The following is a 19779-nucleotide window of genomic DNA, read 5'->3' as shown; positions in this document are numbered from 1 at the left end:
AACGCGCCATACTGTTTTTCAAGCCTCATGGATAAAGTGTTGCGGGGACAGCAAGAATTCGCTTTACCGTATCTAGACGACGTAGCGATATTCTCCGCATCCTGGTCTGAGCATATGACACACTTGCGGGCAGTGCTAACCCGCCTGCGCGAAGCGGGCTTGACAGTCAAGGCTCCTAAGTGCCAGTTAGCACAGGCCGAGGTTGTCTACCTCGGTCACGTGATTGGTCAGGGTCGTCGCCGCCCCTCTGAAATAAAAGTGGCCGCTGTGCGAGACTTTCCGCAACCGCGCACAAAGACCGATATTCGGTCGTTCTTGGGTGTCGCCGGCTACTATCAGAGGTACATCCCTAGGTACTCTGATATCGCGGCTCCCCTGACGGATGCTCTAAGAAAGACAGAGCCTCAAACAGTCGTCTGGGACGAGACCAAGGAAAGAGCTTTTAGCGCCCTAAAGAGTGCCCTAACAAGCCAGCCTGTGCTACGATCGCCAGACTATACAAAAGGGTTCATTGTTCAGTGCGATGCTAGTGAGCGAGGCATGGGCGTTGTACTGTGCCAACGGGAAAATGGAGAAGTAGAACACCCCGTCCTGTATGCTAGTCGTAAGCTGACCAGTCGTGAGCAGGCGTATAGCGCCACCGAGAAAGAGTGTGCGTGTCTCGTGTGGGCCGTTCAGAAATTGTCATGCTATCTAGCCGGCTCAAGGTTTATCATTGAGACGGATCACTGCCCTCTCCAATGGCTGCAGACCATCTCTCCCAAAAATGGCCGCCTCCTGCGCTGGAGCCTCGCTTTACAACAATATTCCTTTGAGGTGCGTTACAAAAAGGGGAGTCTCAACGGTAACGCCGATGGCTTAAGTCGAAGCCCCTAACGTAGGAATCAGCCTCAAAATTGTTTGTTACTGATGTTTTTCTTCCTGAGGCAGGATTTTTTTTTTAACATATTGCTTTTGTTTAGTGTTTCAAAGTGATGATATGCTTTCTAGTGCAATTTTTCAATTTGTGGACGCGTTCTGAGTGATGCTAGACTACTGTAAGGAACTAGGCAGTGGTATAAAAAGGGGAAAGAGCCTGGCAGGGCTTAGTGAGGGTTGTGCCGTGCTTGCTGACTGAGCGGTTGAGTTTCAGCGTAGTTCTAACGCTTGCCGGGAACGAGAACAAAAATGTGAACTCTCCCGAAGTCACTTTGCAGTGTCCCGTGCGAACCTGAACAAGAGAACGAGGCCTTCTCTGTGCGCTGCGCTCAAGAAACGTCGAGGGACGCCCGACTTCGGTTATGAGCATCATCGAGCGACATCCCTCCGGACAGCGGATGCAGTCCCCTGTCCATCGGGATCTCCTTCCCCCGGCGGGGCGGTCTGTTACGTTTCGCCTGCGACACGTGGTTTTGCCGGCGCGACTGCGGCGGGGCGGCAGACATTTTGGCCCGATCGTCGTCGCCGCAACACTCATCGCCAGGTGTTTCCAGGCGCGACTGCGGCGATGCGACCGCCTAGGGATCATCCTCGCATTCCAGTCATTGTGCCCGAAACAGGCGATGCCAAAGCAGGGATCTCATTCCAGTCATTGGGCCCGAAACAGGCGATGCCAAAGCAGGGATCTCGTTCCAGTCATTGTGCCCGAAACAGGCGATGCCAAAGCAGGGACCATCCTCTCATTACAGTCATTGTGTCCGACCGGCAGCGCCACGACAGGGTGCTACGAGATCGTGCTCGACATGGTGCTACGGCATCGCTACGACAGTGTGCGTCACCATTAGCCCATTGTACATTCACGTGCTCGTCTTTTGAGGGGTTCCTTCTTGCCCTCAACTGCGAGAGTATAAAAACAGCTGCCCCCGGACGCCAAGAGGAGGGCTCCGATTTCTTCTGTTGAGTGAAGTGCTCTCCCGTCTCTCTACTTCGGTCAACCTGACCGCCAACTCTTTGCGATGTTAAAATAAACAAGTTGTTTCGTTGTTACCAGTCGACTCATGCTTTGCCGGGACCTTCGGATGCTTCCAGTTGTACCCCAGGCCGCCAGGCCAACGCTACCCTTGGGGCTTGCGACCCAGGTACAACCACGGGCGTCAGCGCCGAGTTCCCAACAGATCGTACCAGCAGTCCGATCCAAACACCCCCCTCCTGTTCTTGTGTGGCGGATAGGGTGCTCTTCAGTTGCCGACGCGCCGGTTATTTCACGTAGGCCCCGGCACGTCGACGAATACGTGACCACCTTCCCACGGCTAGACCTGGTTCTTAGCGCTGCGGAAGCGAGGGTATCATATTGTTTGTGTGGGCATCGGCGGCGTTGTCCCTGAAACCAACTCCGCAGCTGGGGTTGACTCACTATCGGCGTCAGCGGCATCAGTCAGTCGCTGCTATCTCTTCCCTCCTCCCTTTATCGTGTTGTCCGCTTGCTGCGCGCGCTTCTGCCCCCATCGTTTGCCGCTGGGTGTACACGCCGCCCCCCTCCCCCCTCTTCCTGCGAGTCTCCGGTTGTCAAAGCGCCGGCTCGAACTTAATTCCTTTCTTCGCTCCTCCTCCAATGCAACCCCTGTGCGGTGGCAATCAGAGAGCCAGATCGGTGGCGGCGGATCTGTATATGTGCACCGCCCGAGCCGAAATTGCCGCTGCCGTTCGCCCTGTGCGGTGGCAATCAGAGAGCCAGATCGGTGGCGGCTTGACATAAAGACAAACAGCAATTTCCTAACACTTATGCGGGAGAACATCCCGTTCCTCTCGCTCGTAACGCGTCCCACGGCTGTGACAACCTCGCGAGGCACTTGTATAGATCTCGTCTTTGAGAATCAAGCATTGGTGTACCAAGTCGAACATATATCAGTCTATTTCTCCGACCACAAAGCTTCCTTCATGACTGTCAAGAACTGTTAGTGGAGTCTTTGTTAAAGGAATACGTGTGAAAAATAAAAAAAAAATTCTGTGATAGCGCATACATGTGTTGCTCGATTTCTTTGCCTCAATCTATCGAAAAGGTCTGGTGGTAACACCAGAAGAAGTAAAGAAAGCCTTAGGAGATATGCAAAGGGGGAAGGCAGCTGGGGAGGATCAGGTAACAGCAGATTTGTTGAAGGATGGTGGACAGATTGTTCTAGAGAAACTGGCCACCCTGTATACGCAATGCCTCATGACCTCGAGCGTACCGGAATCTTGGAAGAACGCTAACATAATCCTAATCCATAAGAAAGGGGACGCCAAAGACTTGACAAATTATAGACCGATCAGCTTACTGTCCGTTGCCTACAAAGTATTTACTAAGGTAATTGCAAATAGAATCAGGAACACCTTAGACTTCTGTCAACCAAAGGACCAGGCAGGATTCCGTAAAGGCTACTCAACAATAGACCATATTCACACTATCAATCAAGTGATAGAGAAATGTGCAGAATATAAGCAACCGTTGTATATAGCTTTCATTGATTACGAGAAAGCATTTGATTCAGTCGAAACCTCAGCAGTCATGGAGGCATTACGGAATCAGGGTGTAGATGAGCCATATGTAAAAATACTGGAAGATATCTATAGCGGCTCCACAGCCACCGTAGTCCTCCATAAAGCAAGCAAACAAATCGCAATAAATAAAGGCGTCAGGCAGGGAGATACGATATCTCCAATGCTATTCACAGCGTGTTTACAGGAGGTATTCAGAGACCTGGATTGGGAAGAATTGGGGATAAAAGTTAATGGAGAATACCTTAGTAACTTGCGATTCGCTGATGATATTGCCTTGCTTAGTAACTCAGGGGATCAATTGCAATGCATGCTCACTGACCTGGAGAGGCAAAGCAGAAGAGTGGGTCTAAAAATTAATATGCAGAAAACTAAAGTAATGCTTAACAGTCTCGGGAGAGAACAGCAATTTACAATAGGCAGCGAGGCACTGGATGTCGTAAGGGAATACATCTACTTAGGGCAGGTAGTGACGGCGGATCCGGATCATGAGACGGAAATAATCAGAAGAATAAGAATGGGCTGGAGTGCGTTTGGCAGGCATTCCAAAATCATGAACAGCAGGTTGCCGTTATCCCTCAAGAGAAAAGTATATAATAGCTGTGTCTTACCAGTACTCACCTACGGGGCAGAAACCTGGAGGCTTACGAAAAGGGTTCTACTCAAATTGAGGACGACACAACGAGCTATGGAAAGAAGAATGATAGGTGTAACGTTAAGGGATAAGAAAAGAGCAGATTGGGTGAGGGAACAAACGCGAGTTAATGACATCTTAGTTGAAATCAAGAAAAAGAAATGGGCATGGGCAGGACATGTAATGAGGAGGGAAGATAACCGATGGTCATTAAGGGTTACGGACTGGATCCCAAAGGAAGGGAAGCGTAGCAGGGGGCGGCAGAAAGTCAGGTGGGCGGATGAGATTAAGAAGTTTTCAGGGACGGCATGGCCACAATTAGTACATGACCGGGGTCGTTGGAGAAGTATGGGAGAGGCCTTTACCCTGCAGTGGGCGTAACCAGGCTGATGATGATGATGATCGAAAAGGTGAAACAGCTTATTTGCTGCGCTCAAATTTCGCATTAGGAAGTAACGTAATCGTCGGTAATTTTTTTTCTTTATAGCGATTTCCGCGGTGAAGTTAGAACGCAGGCGAGAGCTTGTGCGGCCAAGGAGCGCGCAGATAATACAGGCTTCGGAGAGCGAGGGCGACGTGCTTCGTGTCGATACCCTCTCCCCTCACGCAACACCTGGCGCGACAGCATGCCAGCGGGTCTACCCTTTCGGCCGCTCTGCTCCGTCGAGGCGCGCACGTGACCTGGCGTCGCAGCCCATGGGAATTTGGGTGCCGTTTCGCTGCTACAGACGCCGGCTTTTTCGCTCAATGAGTGATTTGATGCTTTCGCAGAATCGCTTCTTTGCGCTTGTAGTTCCACGACTATTTGTGACAGCGATATGATGCTTTCTCTGACGACAGTTTTCGGTACCTTCCGGTTTCGATTTCCGGCAGAGGAGCAGCACTCCTATTAGGACATTAGGGGGAAATGTGAATGCACTCGTGTGGTTAGATTTAGAGGAGCGCGTTGAAGAGTTCCTGACGATCAGAGGTAACAAATAAGCAATCTGAAGCTTTCTTGTGTCTTTCGAAGTAAAACTCGTTTACCAATCTACGTGCTAAGTGCGCCGCTAAATTGCTGAGAGCTACAGGCTTGTACATATTAGCAGGTTCTTGCAACTTCCTATCACTCCTTTACCCGAAGGTAGCGGTCTCTTCCGGAGGGAATCTTTCTGTAAACCATAGAGGAAAGAAAGGAGATTGAAAGAAGCATTACGTCACTCAGGCAGCCTCCACAAGCCGGCTCTCCCATCGGCTTTAAATGCGAAGCATTTCTTTGCCTAGTCGGCGCCAAGGTTAAACGCGAGATCCCCCAAGGTCACAGAGTTTGTCTCTGATGCTCGCGCACCCCCATGCACTTGATCTCTGGCTGCTATTGGCTCGGCCATTCCTTGCTCCACGCGCATGCGCCCGCTCTCCCAAGCGCCCCCAATCGCCGGTATGCGTGTGCGCGCCACAAATAGACGTGGCTTGATTGGGCTAACTGCGCTGCGTTGAGCGTATGCCTCTACTTGCAGATACAACGAGCACTCGAAAGCATCAAGCCTAAGAGTGCAAACGCTCTGCAGAGACTACAGAGGTATGCCATGCGTATCGTAGTGGCGAGGCAGGAGGCGAAGCGACGGTCCGGGGAGATACGCGAGGCCATGGAGCGCAAGCAACAAGAGAAGCGACACGCGCTCGAAGAACAGTGGCACTCCACGCGAATAGCCGCCGAACAGGCCGCCGAGACTAGTCGAAGACGAATTTGGTACGGCCAGTAGCGTCTGAGACTGCCTCTGGTTCCGATCGGACGTCGTCAGAGTGTCGCGGCCCGCCCAAGTTGCGGTGCACAATAGATCGTTTTCCCGGGAGGACGTCAGTTCGTTCGGGCTTTGAGCCACGCCCAGGGGAGAAATGCTTCGCATTTGCCTTGATAATCATCGGGTGTGGTTTATGCCGTAATTTCATTCCTCTCTCCAGAAAGCTGGACCAGCACGTGGTCCTGAGGCTCGGTGCACTCGGCTTAGCGTGCTTGGTTCCCGGTAGGTTTTAATCGATGCGCACATGTTAAGTGTGCTTTACCATGCAACCCTGTACGCAGACTTCCTGTCGATATGCTTGTACAACTTCGGCCGTCTACTGAAGCGACCACATTTATCCTCTTTGTTGCATCGCGCGAGAGCGGTAGAGCCACACCCGTTGTCTTGTCGGAAGAGCGTGTGCTGACGTCTCCTCCTGTCACGTCAATAAAAAAAGGAAGTATGTCGCATTAGGGAAAGGGGATTGCACGCTCGCCGCGAAGTCGACTTGACAGCAAGATATCGCCGAGGTAGCGCGCACACCAGGAGAAGGAGCGCGTTAAGTCGCACTTGCAAACAAACAAGAAAGAGAGAAAGGGACGACAGAGAAGTGCCACGGTGCCGGAGAGGGAGCGACGACTGGGTCAATGCCGAGTGAACGCACTGCCAAGATCACCTCTTTGCTCGGGCCCGCTTAATCCACCGACAATCAACCCGTGGACGTTTGCTATCTTAATCGTTCCCAGCAGACCGCGTTGCGGCGGCGTGCCTTCTCTTCCTCCCGTCCACTGAGATAATCATCTCATTCCACTGTCGAAGTGACGTCGTATACTTACATAACAAGAAGGAAAACGATATGAGGCCGATATGCCTTAGAGCAGCGCCGAATGGCCTGTCCCTTCAACGCTTGTCTGATAGATAAGGGACTTCTGCCTTGATAAGATAACGACGTTACTGCTCGGGGGCTCGCGGCCCATATACGCGCCTCATTCTTCACTGAAAGAGGGAAAGAGAATAAATTTATTGTAAAGGGACGACAACTGGGCCTGCGGCTTTCCCGCGTGTTTCTTGTTTTCCTTGAAAGTGCGCATGCGTTCGTTTAAACTTGCAAACTCGAATGCGTGGCGAGTGAGCAGTTATGGTCACATTGAGCAGGCCTCTGCTGCTAAGCGCCAAATTGCGAGAGTATACTCTGCCGTTTTCTCGAGTGATGTAACCTTCGTACGTCCAAGTGGCCGCGTACTATAGAGTATTCATATAATAAATCGCCCTGGAGCCGTCATATAATCAAATTCTTCTTCCGATAGACAAATATACTTTTTTTTTCGGGCATCCTGCAGCCCCATAACAACGACCCCCCCCCCCCCCTTATATAAGGTGTCTGATACTGCGGGCTTGATCAGTGGAGGTGAAACGCGTGCTTGCTAAAGGAGTGGGAAGTGCGATTGTAGTTCGTCTCTTCCTGGACAGTTGATACTACCAGCATTCTGCTAACACGTCTTGCGTGATGGCGCCGTCAATTACGGTGTAGTGACTAACACTTCACTAAAACGACCAGGTCGGCGGAGAACGCCGTCTCCCGATGGAGCACCAAGGTGAGACCATCCCGATATGACGCTTTCATGTTCCTGCTCCTTGCTCTCTACGTCACCCTTTTCTTAGCTTCGCTGTCCATTAGTTACATTCTATTGGCTGATGCCATATAGACATGTGCCTCACACGCACTGCTGAGCACTAGGGTTCGATCTAAAGCGAACTGAGTTAGGCTTGCACTACCTACACACAAATGGTTGGATCTATATTTGACTTTGGCTAGCTACCTATAGCGCATAGTGGCAGTTTCTCGACATCTTTATGGCCGGGTCCGTACAGTCGGGAGGATTGGTCGGAATTTCGGAGTCTCCCGAGTAAACCGCGAGAGTTAGCAGGTATGTATTTTGGCCAGTACACGCCACAGTTGTAGAAGAAAAGCGGATAATTCCGCTGGAACCAGGACATTCGCCACAGCTGTAACACGCACGGAGGAAAAAGATGCGGGATCAATAGGTACACATTGCGTGTCAAAGGAATCCGTCTCGCAACGAATGTCGACGTTAAGGCGATTTAGCCGTGACGCTAAGTACACCGTATTGCCCTTACAAAGACGCGTCATGTATAATGCCTGTATGCAGCCGGGCTCCTCTTTTGCTGTCCTTTGAAGACGCTGGGTAACTCGGCGGCGCTACCACGAAGTTGACGCGTGGCACTTCTGTGAATGCATACATTCGAGAACTTTGCCTCAATACATGGGACGCGCGTCCGATTCCGCCCAAGTACAAACCCCTACTCCATGAGACCACACCCTACCGAAGCGGGGAATCGAACCCGGGCCTCCTGGGTAAAAGCCAGGTATCCTAGCCACTAGACCACGCCGGAGGACAATGGTGGCGACGCAGCGCTGCTTCTGCTCGCTAAACAAAGCCCGCGCGCTGCGAGAAAAAGAAAAAGCCTCACCGAGATTTGAACTCGGATTGCTGGATTCAGAGTCCAGAGTGCTAACCGTTACACCATGAGACCACACCCTACCGAAGCGGGGAATCGAACCCGGGCCTCCTGGGTAAAAGCCAGGTATCCTAGCCACTAGACCACGCCGGAGGACAATGGTGGCGACGCAGCGCTGCTTCTGCTCGCTAAACAAAGCCCGCGCGCTGCGAGAAAAAGAAAAAGCCTCACCGAGATTTGAACTCGGATTGCTGGATTCAGAGTCCAGAGTGCTAACCGTTACACCATGAGACCACACCCTTCCGACGCCGGGAATCGAACCCGGGCCTCCTGGGTGAAAGCCAGGTATCCTAGCCACTAGACCACGCCGGAGGACAATGGCGGCGACGCAGCGCTGCTTCTACTCGCTAAACGGAGCCCGCGCGCTGCGAGAGAAAAAAAGGAAGAGGTCTCACCGAGATTTGAACTCGGATTGCTGGATTCAGAGTGCTAACCGTTACACCATGAGACCACACCCTTCCGACGCCGGGAATCGAACCCGGGCCTCCTGGGTGAAAGCCAGGTATCCTAGCCACTAGACCACGCCGGAGGACAACGGCAGCAACGCAGCGCTGCTTCTGCTCGCTAAACGGAGCCCGCGCGCTGCGAGAGAAAAAAAGGAAGAGGTCTCACCGAGATTTGAACTCGGATTGCTGGATTCAGAGTCCAGAGTGCTAACCGTTACACCATGAGACCACACCCTTCCGACGCCGGGAATCGAACCCAAGCCTCCTGGGTGAAAGCCAGGTATCCTAGCCACTAGACCACGCCGGAGGACAGTGGCGGCGACGCAGCGCTGCTTCTGCTCGCTAAACGGAGCCCGCGCGCTGCGAGAGAAAAAAGGAAGAGGTCTCACCGAGATTTGAACTCGGATTGCTGTATTCAGAGTCCAGAGTGCTAACCGTTACACCATGAGACCACACCCTTCCGACGCCGGGAATCGAACCCGGGCCTCCTGGGTGAAAGCCAGGTATCCTAGCCACTAGACCACGCCGGAGGACAATGGCGGCGACGCAGCGCTCCTTCTGCTCGCTAAACGGAGCCCGCGCGCTGCGAGAGATAAAAAGGAAGAGGTCTCACCGAGATTTGAACTCGGATTGCTGGATTCAGAGTGCTAACCGTTACACCATGAGACCACACCCTTCCGACGCCGGGAATCGAACCCGGGCCTCCTGGGTGAAAGCCAGGTATCCTAGCCACTAGACCACGCCGGAGGACAATGGCGGCGACGCAGCGCTGCTTCTGCTCGCTAAACGGAGCCCGCGCGCTGCGAGAGAAAAAAAGGAAGAGGTCTCACCGAGATTTGAACTCGGATTGCTGGATTCAGAGTCCAGAGTGCTAACCGTTACACCATGAGACCACACCCTTCCGACGCCGGGAATCGAACCCGGGCCTCCTGGGTGAAAGCCAGGTATCCTAGCCACTTTTTTTTTCTTTATTGCCAGTCCTCGACATATCACAGCTCAAATTCCTAAATGATATAAACAAAGACCAAAGAAGCAAAAAGGAATGAATACACAAACGGAACAAAGAACAGTAATATTTACATTCGTTTCCGTCCGCTACTGTGGCACGACGTTGTCGGATTCAAATTCCTTTAGTGCTGTCAGGGGTTCAACCCTCGACAGCCACTCAGGAACAGGCTGTTGCAACTTCTGCACTTCGACATACCGTTGGATTCATTCACAAAAGTATAGACGCGCCGGTCGGGCATCCGGGTCACAATGGTAACCCGCCATTCTTGCGCCCCATAAACAGTGGAGGCCCGTAAGCATGATCAGGTCATACGGGAAACCTTCGTCGTCATATACTGGCAGAAACCTGATTCCGTGGGGATCTATACGTAGCTCCTTTTTTAGAGTCCTTTGTAACACGTCCCAGAAAAAGACCCCTTCCCAACAGTGGATGAAGACATGATCTATGCTTTCTGTTTTTTTACATATAAGGCAGTGGGTTCCCCATGGCATGTAGAACCCACGTTGTTCAAGAAAGATTTTAACAGGTAGAGTACCGGTGTGTAATTTAAAGAAGAACGATTTAGTGGCTGGTTGAACTGGCATCTTCTTCACCTTTTTCAATACATCTAGGCCTGGGCCTCCACTGTACGGGGCTCTGTACATGGGTACCAGCAAAACACTGTCACATAAATCACGATATAACTTTTTCCGTTTTACACTCCACAAATATGCACTAGAAGAACGAACACGCAAAAAGGAAACACTCTGAATTATTTCCCTAAAGAAACCACGAACTGGTCTTGGCATTGTTTCGGTGCCTACAACGAATTCGAGAAGTGATCTTGACAACCTCATTTGGATAACGGTGCGTAGAAATGGGTCATTTGTGTCTCGAAAAAAGAAGAACCTGTTTACAAGTTGACGCAATAAGAGGTGCGCCAACCCCAGACCACCATCCTTCACGCGCCGGAAGAGATTATCTCGGCTACATCGCTCCCAGCTCGATTTTTTTTATTTATTGCCGGTCTTCGACGTTACTAAGACCATACAGTTAGCAGACACTTATGTATCAAAAATTCCAACCACTGGAGGAGAAAGAAAAAGAAAACAATGGAAGGTACATAAAGAAAGAAACCGTACAATAGAGCCGTCTGTCCATATTGGACCGGCGTTGTCTAACTAAAATTCCTTCATGGCTGTCAGGGGTTCTAGCCTCGACAGCCAATCCGGTACACATTCTTCTATTTTCTGCATTTCAATAAATCGCGACATACATTCTTTGAAGTAAACGCGAGCTGGCCTAGCGTCAGGATCGCAATGGTACCCTGCCATGCGAGCCCGCCATATACAGTGTAGAGCATTCAACATAACAAAGTCATAAGGAACCCCGTCGTCATCTTTAATGGCCAGATACCTGATACCTTGGGGGTCCACCGGTAGCTCTTTCTTCAGGGTTCGCTTTAAGACGTCCCAGAAGAATACTGCCGCCCAGCAATGTAGGAAAACGTGATCTATATTTTCGGGCTTCTTGCATATCAAGCAGTGCGACCCCCAAGGTACGAGACAACCCCTTTCCTCCAGAAACGTCTTCACGGAGAGCGTTCCGGTGTGTAGCTTAAAGAAGAAGGTCTTTACCCCTGGTGGCACCTGCATGTGTTTTACTCTTTTAAGTACATCCTGTCCTGGCCCTCCACTGTATATGGCTCTGTATATGGGCACTGGGAAAACAATGTCGCATACATCTCTATACAATGTTTTCCTTTTCACTTCACAAAGGTAATCATTTGTAAAACGAACAGAAAGGAAGTGTACATTGTCGACCATGCACTTCCTTGAAATATCCACGCAGCGTTCCCGTCATGCTTGCCGTGCTGACAACATGTGCCGGCAAAGCGTTACTCAACCTTAGCTGGCATACGGTGCGCAGAAAAGGATCGCGCACACCGCGAAAAAACAAAAATCGGTTTACAACTTGACGAACAAAAAGATGCGCCAGGCCCACACCCCCATCCTTAACTCTTTTGAACAAATTTGTTCGGCTGCACCGTTCCCATGTTGATCCCCAGATGAAAACCGCAAACACTCTGTGCAGCCTTTGCACATTTACTCTAGAACAATACAGTGTTTGCAAGACGTAATATAACTTAGTAATAAAAAACATGTTACAAACTGTCGCTCTTGCAAACATGGACAGGTTATTACCTTTCCATTTATCTACTTTTTCTTTCAGTTCTTTGGTTTGGTTCCTCCAGTATTCGTCGCCTATTGTACCTGTCTAGGGGAACACCCAGATACCTTGTCGGAGTTTTCACCCAGTTCACGTTCGCGAAATAGTCGGGTGCAGAAAACCAGTCCCCGTGCCACAGCCCTAGCGATTTGCCCCAGTTTACTCTGCTACCCGTTACGGCACAGAAATGCTTTACTACAGATATTGTTTCCATTACACTCGGTTTGTCAGTGCAACACACTGCAATGTCATCTGCATATGCAAGCAACTTCACTTCTGTCGCTGCCAATCTGAAACCCCGTATTCCGTCATTTTCATTAATTGCTACACACATTGCTTCTACGTAGATAGCAAATAACAGCGGGCTGAGGGGGCAGCCTTGGCGCACTGAACGCATGATGTTAATGGGGGCCCCCAGAGACTTATTAACAATTAATCTTGTTGTGCAATTCTGGTACGCCAAGGCCACGCCCTCAGTGATGATGGAACCGACATTAGCATGATCTAAGATGGCAAACAAAATAACGTGAGCGACACAATCGAACGCTTTCTCTAGGTCGAGCTGAACTGCAACACCGCCACCGGTGACGTCACAGCACTCGAGCACACATCGCATCTTATGGATGTTTGAAAAAATAAATCGCCCTTTGATGCCACAAGTTTGATGGTCTGCGATTATTTCCTTGATGACGCCTTGAAGCCTGCTAGCTGAAACCTTCATAAATATTTTATAATCGACGTTTGTTAGTGAAATCGGTCTGTAGGATGACACGAATCTGAGTTTGTCTATTTGATCGCTCTTCGGTATTAGAATGGTGTGCGTTTTTCCAAAGGAAGGTGGTAATGATTTCTTTTCGTATGCGTCATTGAATACATGTGCAAGCAAAGGCGCCAGCTCTTTTAAAAGCTTTATATAGACCCGCGCTGATTCCATCAGGTCCCGGCGATTTACCCATGTTCAAATCGTCGATTGCCTTTTCGACTTCGCTCGCCATTATTTTTCCCTCCAATAGCTCTTTTACGTCATCGCTCAAACGTGGCATGCGATGCAGAAAACCTGCTTTAAAACCCTCGACATTCGCTTCCTGAAATGCAAAAAGCGACTGGTAGTACTCAAAGAAGGCCTGACGAATGCTATCACTGTCTTCAACGACATTCCCGTTCACTAAAATCTGGTCGACATGGTTTCTTCGTCCATACGCCTTCTCCAAGCCGAGCGCCCTTCTTGTGGGCGTCTCCCCTGCCGCTAGTGCGTCTGCTCGTGCGCGCACTATTGCACCTTGATATCGTTCCTTGTCAAAAAGTTCAAGTTTTTCTTTGACGTTTCGCACATCGTCTTTGTACGCACCAGGCGCTCTGCACTCAAGCGTTAGCAGCTGCCCAAGCAGTGTTCTTAAACCCTTTTCTTTCATTTCCTTCTCGAATTTTTTACAATTGGATCTTTCCATCGCTTTCATTTTAACCTTTTGTTTAAAACATTCCCACTTCTCGACGATTGTTCCCGCAGCATTACATTGAACTTCATTAACCGCATCCCGTACCACCTGTAAAAAGGGCTGGTCATTTAGTAACAAGGCATTCATTTTCCACATGTCCCATTTAAATACATGTCTCCTTTTCATTATACCTACGTTACATTTCACTAGGCAGTGATCTGAAAACGACACTGGTACTACACAGTAACCGTGGCATCTTGGAATTGTATCCAATGAAATGTACATTCGGTCCAAACACGCATGGCTGCTGCCCTGAAAACGTGTAAAAGTCACTTGACGCCCCCCTTCCAGACATTCATAAACATCATCGAGTTCATTTTCATTAATTAAATTTGATAACACTTCACTGCTTCGGTCACGCACACCTGCATTATTGACTCTGTCTCCAGCACTCAACACACAAAGTCGCCTAACAGCATCACGCGCATATTACAACATACATATTGTGTAAGGTTCGAAAAAAAACGGACGCGCTCATCTACTGAATTCGGCGCATATACGCATATGACGCGGAATTCAGCATCACACATAACAATATCACAGAGAACAATCCTTCCTGACTGACACGAAAAAGTACTTTGAATCTGCAGTCCAGGCAGCTTTTTCACAAGAAGAACGCACCCTCCAGCCGTGCTTACCGCGTGGCTAACCACCACAAAATACCTAGTCGTGAAACGTCGCACCATGCTCCCGGTCTCCTCCTCTCCTTCAACCTTAGTTTCCTGGACGGCTAGTACGTCTATGTCGTGGTCAGTGACCAAACGTAGGACCTGACTTTGCCTACGACTAGCCGCCAGCCCTCTCACGTTTAATGTGGCAATCCTCAGGGACGGTATTTGAGCCATCTTGATCTAAACGAAAAGTAAAGTAGGCCCGGAGCATGGTGCTTACCGCTCACGACTAGCCCTCGGCTAGCCGCCTCCGGGACCTCCCGGTTTGTTGGTGTCCTTAGACGTGGCCGCTTTGTCGGCAGGCTTCCTTTCAGGCGGTACATTGGGCTTTGGCTTGTAGCCCATCCGCCTCCCATGAGGCGTCTTCGTCGGCGGTCCTTCACTGGTGCTAGGTGCCCGATCCTCGCGGTCCTTCGTCTGGTCGTGGGTGCGCTTGACGGAGGCAGCAAGAGCCCCAGTAGGGTCGTCGTCGGTGACGCCCTCGTCCTGCTGCATTGCGGTCACGTCGTCAGGTGCGTCTTCACTGACGCTTCCCGTCGCCTGCCCCTCAGTCGTAGCGACCTGTTCCGCCCTACTCGGTTTCTGGGTAGCCTCAGCCGCCTTTCCGTCCACCTCCAGAGTCGTCGGCCCACTAGTTGTAGCTGTCGAGACCGTGTCACCGGTTCCTTTAGCCGCAACCTCCGCCTCGGCCACGTCCATCACGTGCTCTGCCGCCACGTCAATAGCTGGTGAGCCTGTCACAGAGGCATAAGACTTCACGCAGTCCGCGTCAACGTGGCCGAAACGTCTGCACCGGGAACAGCGGGGGACTCTGCACTCTCGGCGGACGTGTCCCGTGCCGTGACAGCGCAGGCACTGCATCGGTCGACCGGCAACGACGACCAAGGCCAACTCACCACCGACGCAGATCTGATGAGGAAGGTCCTCAACCTTCACGCTGCCCTTCCGTTTGAGCAGGACGGTCCTGGTCGTTGAGGTCTTGGTCCCCATGACTTCCACGCGCCACCGCTCACAGCTCACCTTCTCGGCCTTGCCGAAAGCCGCGAACGCCGTCCAGACGTCCTCGTCGGCAACGCCGTACAGCAACCAGTGAAGCCTAATCTTCACTTGCTGGTCCTGCGGGTCAACGATGACGCACCGTCGTCCCTTAACTTGTAGTTCCTTAAGGTCCAGCATCCTTCTTGTGGCAGTCGCGTCGCTGAGGGTCACTGCCCAGACGTGGTTGATCTGGTACGCCCCTATGCATACCACGTCAGGCAACAGTCCCGTCGGCAGTAGGGCGTCTCTAAAATCCTCGACCTTGTAAGGTCTGGCGCGAACATCACCATGCAAAAATACGGTGTTAATCACCACTTGTCCTTTAGGCAGTTGGGGCAAGATATATGCATATTCCTTATCGTCACTCAGCCTGTTTCCACGGTCAAAAGTGGCCGCTGTCGCTGCTCCACTGGAGCCCATGATTCTGCTGACCGCACAGCTCGGCTGCCGGAAGCAGAATGACTAGACCACGCCGGAGAACGGGAATGGTTAGTGCAGCGCTGCTTCTGCTCGCTATACACACACCGTGCGCTGTGAGAAAAACGAAGGAAAGAGGTCTCACCGAGATTTCAACTCGGATTGCTGGATTCAGAGTCCAGAGTGCTAACTGTTACACCATGAGACCACACCGTTCCGACGCCGAAAACCGAACCCGGGCCACCTGGGTGAAAGCCAGGTATCCTAGCCACTAGACCACGCCGGAGAACGGGAATGGTTAGTGCAGCGCTGCTTCTGCTCGTTATACACACACCGTGCGCTGTGAGAAAAACAAAGAGGTCTCACCGAGATTTGAACTCGGATTGCTGGATTCAGAGTCCAGAGTGCTAACCGTTACACCATGAGACCACACCGTTCCGACGCCGGGAATCGAACCCGGGCCTCCTTGGTGAAAGCCAGGTATCCTAGCCACTAGACCACGCCGGAGAACGGGAATGGTTAGTGCAACGCTGCTTCTCCTCGCTATACACACACCGTGCGCTGTGAGAAAAACAAAGGAAAGAGGCCTCACCGAGATTTGAACTCGGATTGCTGGATTCAGAGTCCAGAGTGCTAACCGTTACACCATGAGCCAACACCGTTCCGACGCCGGGAATCGAACCCGGGCCTCCTGGGTGAAAGCCAGGTATCCTAGCCACTAGACCACGCCGGAGAACGGGAATGGTTAGTGCAGCGCTGCTTCTGCTCGTTATACACACACCGTGCGCTGTGAGAAAAACAAAGAGGTCTCACCGAGCTTTGAACTCGGATTGCTGGATTCAGAGTCCAGAGTGCTAACCGTTACACCATGAGACCACACCGTTCCGACGCCGGGAATCGAACCCGGGCCTCCTGGGTGAAAGCCAGGTATCCTAGCCACTAGACCACGCCGGAGAACGGGAATGGTTAGTGCAACGCTGCTTCTGCTCGCTATACACACACCGTGCGCTGTGAGAAAAACAAAGGAAAGAGGCCTCACCGAGATTTGAACTCGGATTGCTGGATTCAGAGTCCAGAGTGCTAACCGTTACACCATGAGCCAACACCGTTCCGACGCCGGGAATCGAACCCGGGCCTCCTGGGTGAAAGCCAGGTATCCTAGCCACTAGACCACGCCGGAGAATTTTTTTTTTCTTTATTGCCAGTACTCGAAATAACACAACACAAATTCCTAAATGATATAAACAAAGACCAAAGAAGCAAAAAGGGATGAATACACAAACGGAACGAGGAACAGTAATATTTACATTCGCTGCCGTCCGCTACTGTGGCACGACGTTGTCGGATTAAAATTCCTTTAGTGCTGTAAGGGGTTCAACCCTCGACAGCCACTCAGGAACAGGCTGTTGCATCTTCATCACTTCCACATACCGTTGCATGGATTCACAAAAGTACAGACGCGCCGGTCGGGCATCCGGGTCACAATGGTAACCCGCCATTCTTGCGCGCCATAAACAGTGGAGGCCCGAAAGCATGATCAGGTCGTACGGGAAACCTTCGTCGTCATGTACTGGCAGAAACCTGATTCCGTGGGGATCTATAGGTAGCTCCTTTTTTAGAGTCCTTTGTAACACGTCCCAGAAAAAGACCCCTTCCCAACAGTGGATGAAGACATGATCTATGCTTTCTGTTTTTTTACATATAAGGCAGTGGGTTCCCCATGGCATGTAGAACCCACGTTGTTCAAGGAAGGATTTAACAGGTACAGTACCAGTGTGTAATTTAAAAAAGAACGATTTAGTGGCTGGTTGAACTGGCATCTTCTTCACCCTTTTCAATACATCTAGGCCTGGGCCTCCACTGTACGGGGCTCTGTACATAGGTACCAGCAAAACACTGTCACATAAATCACGATATAACTTTTTCCGTTTTACACTCCACAAATATGCACTTGAAAAACGAACACGCAAAAAGAAAACACTCTGAACTATTTCCCGAAAGAAACCACGGACTGGTCCTGGCATTATTTCCGTACCTACAACGAATTCGGGAAGTGATCTCGACAGCCTCATTTGGATCACCGTGCGCAGAAATGGGTCGTTTGTATCTCGAAAGAAGGAGAATCTATTCACCAGTTGACGCAAGAAGAGGTGCGCCAACCCCAGACCACCATCCTTCACGCGCCGGAAGAGATTATCTCGGCTACATCGCTCCCAGCTTGATGCCCACACGAATACAGCGAACACGCGGTGCAGTTTCTGCACATTAATACGAGAGCACTGTAGTACCTGCATTACGTACCAGATCTTTGTCACGAGAAACATGTTGCACGCTGTAGCTCTCGCGAATATTGACAAGTAACATGCGTTCCATCGGTCGGCTTTTTCTTTTAGTTGTTTTGTCCGCTCCTTCCAGTACTCGCTACTGTCCTTGTAGGCATCAAGGGGTGCTCCAAGGTACTTCACTGGCGTCGTGACCCAGTTTACGTTTACGAGTGGACAACCCTGGCGAACGGAGCGCTTCACGTTAATGGGGGCCCCCAACATCTGATTAACTATAAGTCTGGTATAGCAGCTCCGGTACGCCATGGTCACCCCTTCAGTGATTATGTGGCCAAAATTAACGTGTTCAAGGATGGTAAGCAATATGTCGTGAGAAACACAATCAAACGCCTTCTCCAAGTCTAGCTGGAGGATGGCTACTGCATCGCACATGGCGTCACAACACTCCAGCACACACTTCATTTTATGGATGTTAGTGAAAATGGTTCTTCCACGAATACCACACGTCTGGTGTGGGCCGACTACTTCCTGAATAACTGACTGGACCCGTCGTGCCAACACCTTCATCAATATTTTGTAGTCGCAGTTAGTAAGCGCTATGGGTCTGTAGGAGGAAAGTTGCTTGAGCTTTTCGGTCTCTTCTGTTTTCGGTATTAGTACTGTATGGGACTGGCCAAAGGATGGTGGAAGTATTTTCAGTTCATATGCTTCCTTGAAAACTGCTGTTAAGATAGGAGCTAGGTGGCTTTTGAACGATTTGTACCATGCGGCACAAAGACCGTCTGGACCTGGCGACTTCCCAGGATTCAGGTCTTCGATGGCTTTCATCACTTCATGTTCTGTTAATGGTCGTTCTAAGGTTTCTTTAACCTCACTCGACAGCTGTGGGATTCGTTGCAAAAATAATTTCTTGAAATCGTGCATGTTGACAGGCCTGAATGTAAAAAGTTCTTTGTAATGCTCAAAGAAAGCACGCCCTATATTATTGTTATCCGTTAATACCACCCCTTCATATTCGATAGCCTCAATCTGCTTACGTCTCGAGTGCTTTTTTTCTAACCCCAGTGCTCTTTTCGTTGGCGTTTCCCCGCATGATAGCCTTTCTGCTCTGGCGCGCACTAGCGCACCTCGGAAGCGATCTTCGTCGAATACCTCGAGCTTCTTCTTAACGGCGCGCATATCTTGCTGATAGGCGCCAGGTTGCATGCATTCAAGCTTCGCAAATTTTTCTAGCAATGTTGTTAAATCCTTTTCTCTGGCCTTTTGTTCATATCGCAGTACGCTACTTCTTTCGATTGCCTTCAATTTAATGCTTTGCTTCAGCAACTCCCATTCCTCACCAAATTTCGTAGAACTGTCTGTTCCAAAAGAATTCAGAGTAGCCACTACATGTTCGGTAAAAGTTTCATCCCGTAACAGCTCTGCATTCAATTTCCACAGTTCCCAGACGAACTTGTTTCGTTCTTTCTTCCTGCCCACCGTGCATTTTACCAGGCAGTGGTCAGAATATGATATGGCCGTAACTGTGTAGCACTGGCATTTTTCAACTAAATCATATGAAAGATAGATACGGTCTAAGCGTGCGTGACTTGTGCCCTGAAAGTGAGTGTAGCTTACGTCTCCGTGCCCGCGAAAACATTCTGCGATATCTTCTAATTCGAATTCGTGTGTGATCTGCGCCAGGATATCACTACTTTTGTCACAAATCACGCGACGCGTAGACCTATCCTCAGCTTTCAATACGCAGTTGAAGTCGCCTACACAGGCTATCATTTTTTGCACATGTAAATGATGCTTTAAACTCAAAAAGAAATTTGCCCTCTC

At 50.5% G+C, this 19779-nt stretch overlaps 1 protein-coding gene and 16 non-coding genes across 17 annotated transcripts in view; 1 reads left to right on the top strand and 16 right to left on the bottom strand.

Annotated features, from left to right (window-relative positions):
• LOC142557082 (N-acyl-phosphatidylethanolamine-hydrolyzing phospholipase D-like) overlaps positions 1-19779 on the top strand; it is a 129653-nt gene that overhangs the window by 19630 nt on the left and 90244 nt on the right. The window lies entirely within an intron of this gene.
• TRNAQ-CUG (transfer RNA glutamine (anticodon CUG)) lies at positions 8332-8403 on the bottom strand. The gene has a single exon. It is a non-coding gene; the product is annotated as a tRNA-Gln (tRNA).
• TRNAQ-CUG (transfer RNA glutamine (anticodon CUG)) lies at positions 8551-8622 on the bottom strand. The gene has a single exon. It is a non-coding gene; the product is annotated as a tRNA-Gln (tRNA).
• Positions 8629-8700, bottom strand: TRNAE-UUC (transfer RNA glutamic acid (anticodon UUC)). The gene has a single exon. It is a non-coding gene; the product is annotated as a tRNA-Glu (tRNA).
• TRNAE-UUC (transfer RNA glutamic acid (anticodon UUC)) lies at positions 8846-8917 on the bottom strand. The gene has a single exon. It is a non-coding gene; the product is annotated as a tRNA-Glu (tRNA).
• On the bottom strand, positions 8992-9063 carry TRNAQ-CUG (transfer RNA glutamine (anticodon CUG)). Its single transcript has one exon. It is a non-coding gene; the product is annotated as a tRNA-Gln (tRNA).
• TRNAE-UUC (transfer RNA glutamic acid (anticodon UUC)) lies at positions 9070-9141 on the bottom strand. The gene has a single exon. It is a non-coding gene; the product is annotated as a tRNA-Glu (tRNA).
• TRNAQ-CUG (transfer RNA glutamine (anticodon CUG)) lies at positions 9215-9286 on the bottom strand. Its single transcript has one exon. It is a non-coding gene; the product is annotated as a tRNA-Gln (tRNA).
• Positions 9293-9364, bottom strand: TRNAE-UUC (transfer RNA glutamic acid (anticodon UUC)). Its single transcript has one exon. It is a non-coding gene; the product is annotated as a tRNA-Glu (tRNA).
• On the bottom strand, positions 9510-9581 carry TRNAE-UUC (transfer RNA glutamic acid (anticodon UUC)). Its single transcript has one exon. It is a non-coding gene; the product is annotated as a tRNA-Glu (tRNA).
• On the bottom strand, positions 9656-9727 carry TRNAQ-CUG (transfer RNA glutamine (anticodon CUG)). Its single transcript has one exon. It is a non-coding gene; the product is annotated as a tRNA-Gln (tRNA).
• On the bottom strand, positions 16031-16102 carry TRNAQ-CUG (transfer RNA glutamine (anticodon CUG)). The gene has a single exon. It is a non-coding gene; the product is annotated as a tRNA-Gln (tRNA).
• TRNAE-UUC (transfer RNA glutamic acid (anticodon UUC)) lies at positions 16109-16180 on the bottom strand. The gene has a single exon. It is a non-coding gene; the product is annotated as a tRNA-Glu (tRNA).
• On the bottom strand, positions 16335-16406 carry TRNAE-UUC (transfer RNA glutamic acid (anticodon UUC)). The gene has a single exon. It is a non-coding gene; the product is annotated as a tRNA-Glu (tRNA).
• TRNAQ-CUG (transfer RNA glutamine (anticodon CUG)) lies at positions 16478-16549 on the bottom strand. Its single transcript has one exon. It is a non-coding gene; the product is annotated as a tRNA-Gln (tRNA).
• TRNAE-UUC (transfer RNA glutamic acid (anticodon UUC)) lies at positions 16556-16627 on the bottom strand. The gene has a single exon. It is a non-coding gene; the product is annotated as a tRNA-Glu (tRNA).
• TRNAE-UUC (transfer RNA glutamic acid (anticodon UUC)) lies at positions 16782-16853 on the bottom strand. The gene has a single exon. It is a non-coding gene; the product is annotated as a tRNA-Glu (tRNA).

Source organism: Dermacentor variabilis, chromosome 9, assembly GCF_050947875.1.
Source record: "Dermacentor variabilis isolate Ectoservices chromosome 9, ASM5094787v1, whole genome shotgun sequence".
Classification (NCBI taxonomy): Eukaryota; Metazoa; Arthropoda; class Arachnida; order Ixodida; family Ixodidae; genus Dermacentor; species Dermacentor variabilis.
The sequence above is the reverse complement of the archived record's forward strand: the minus strand, read 5'-3'. Positions and strand labels throughout refer to the sequence as shown.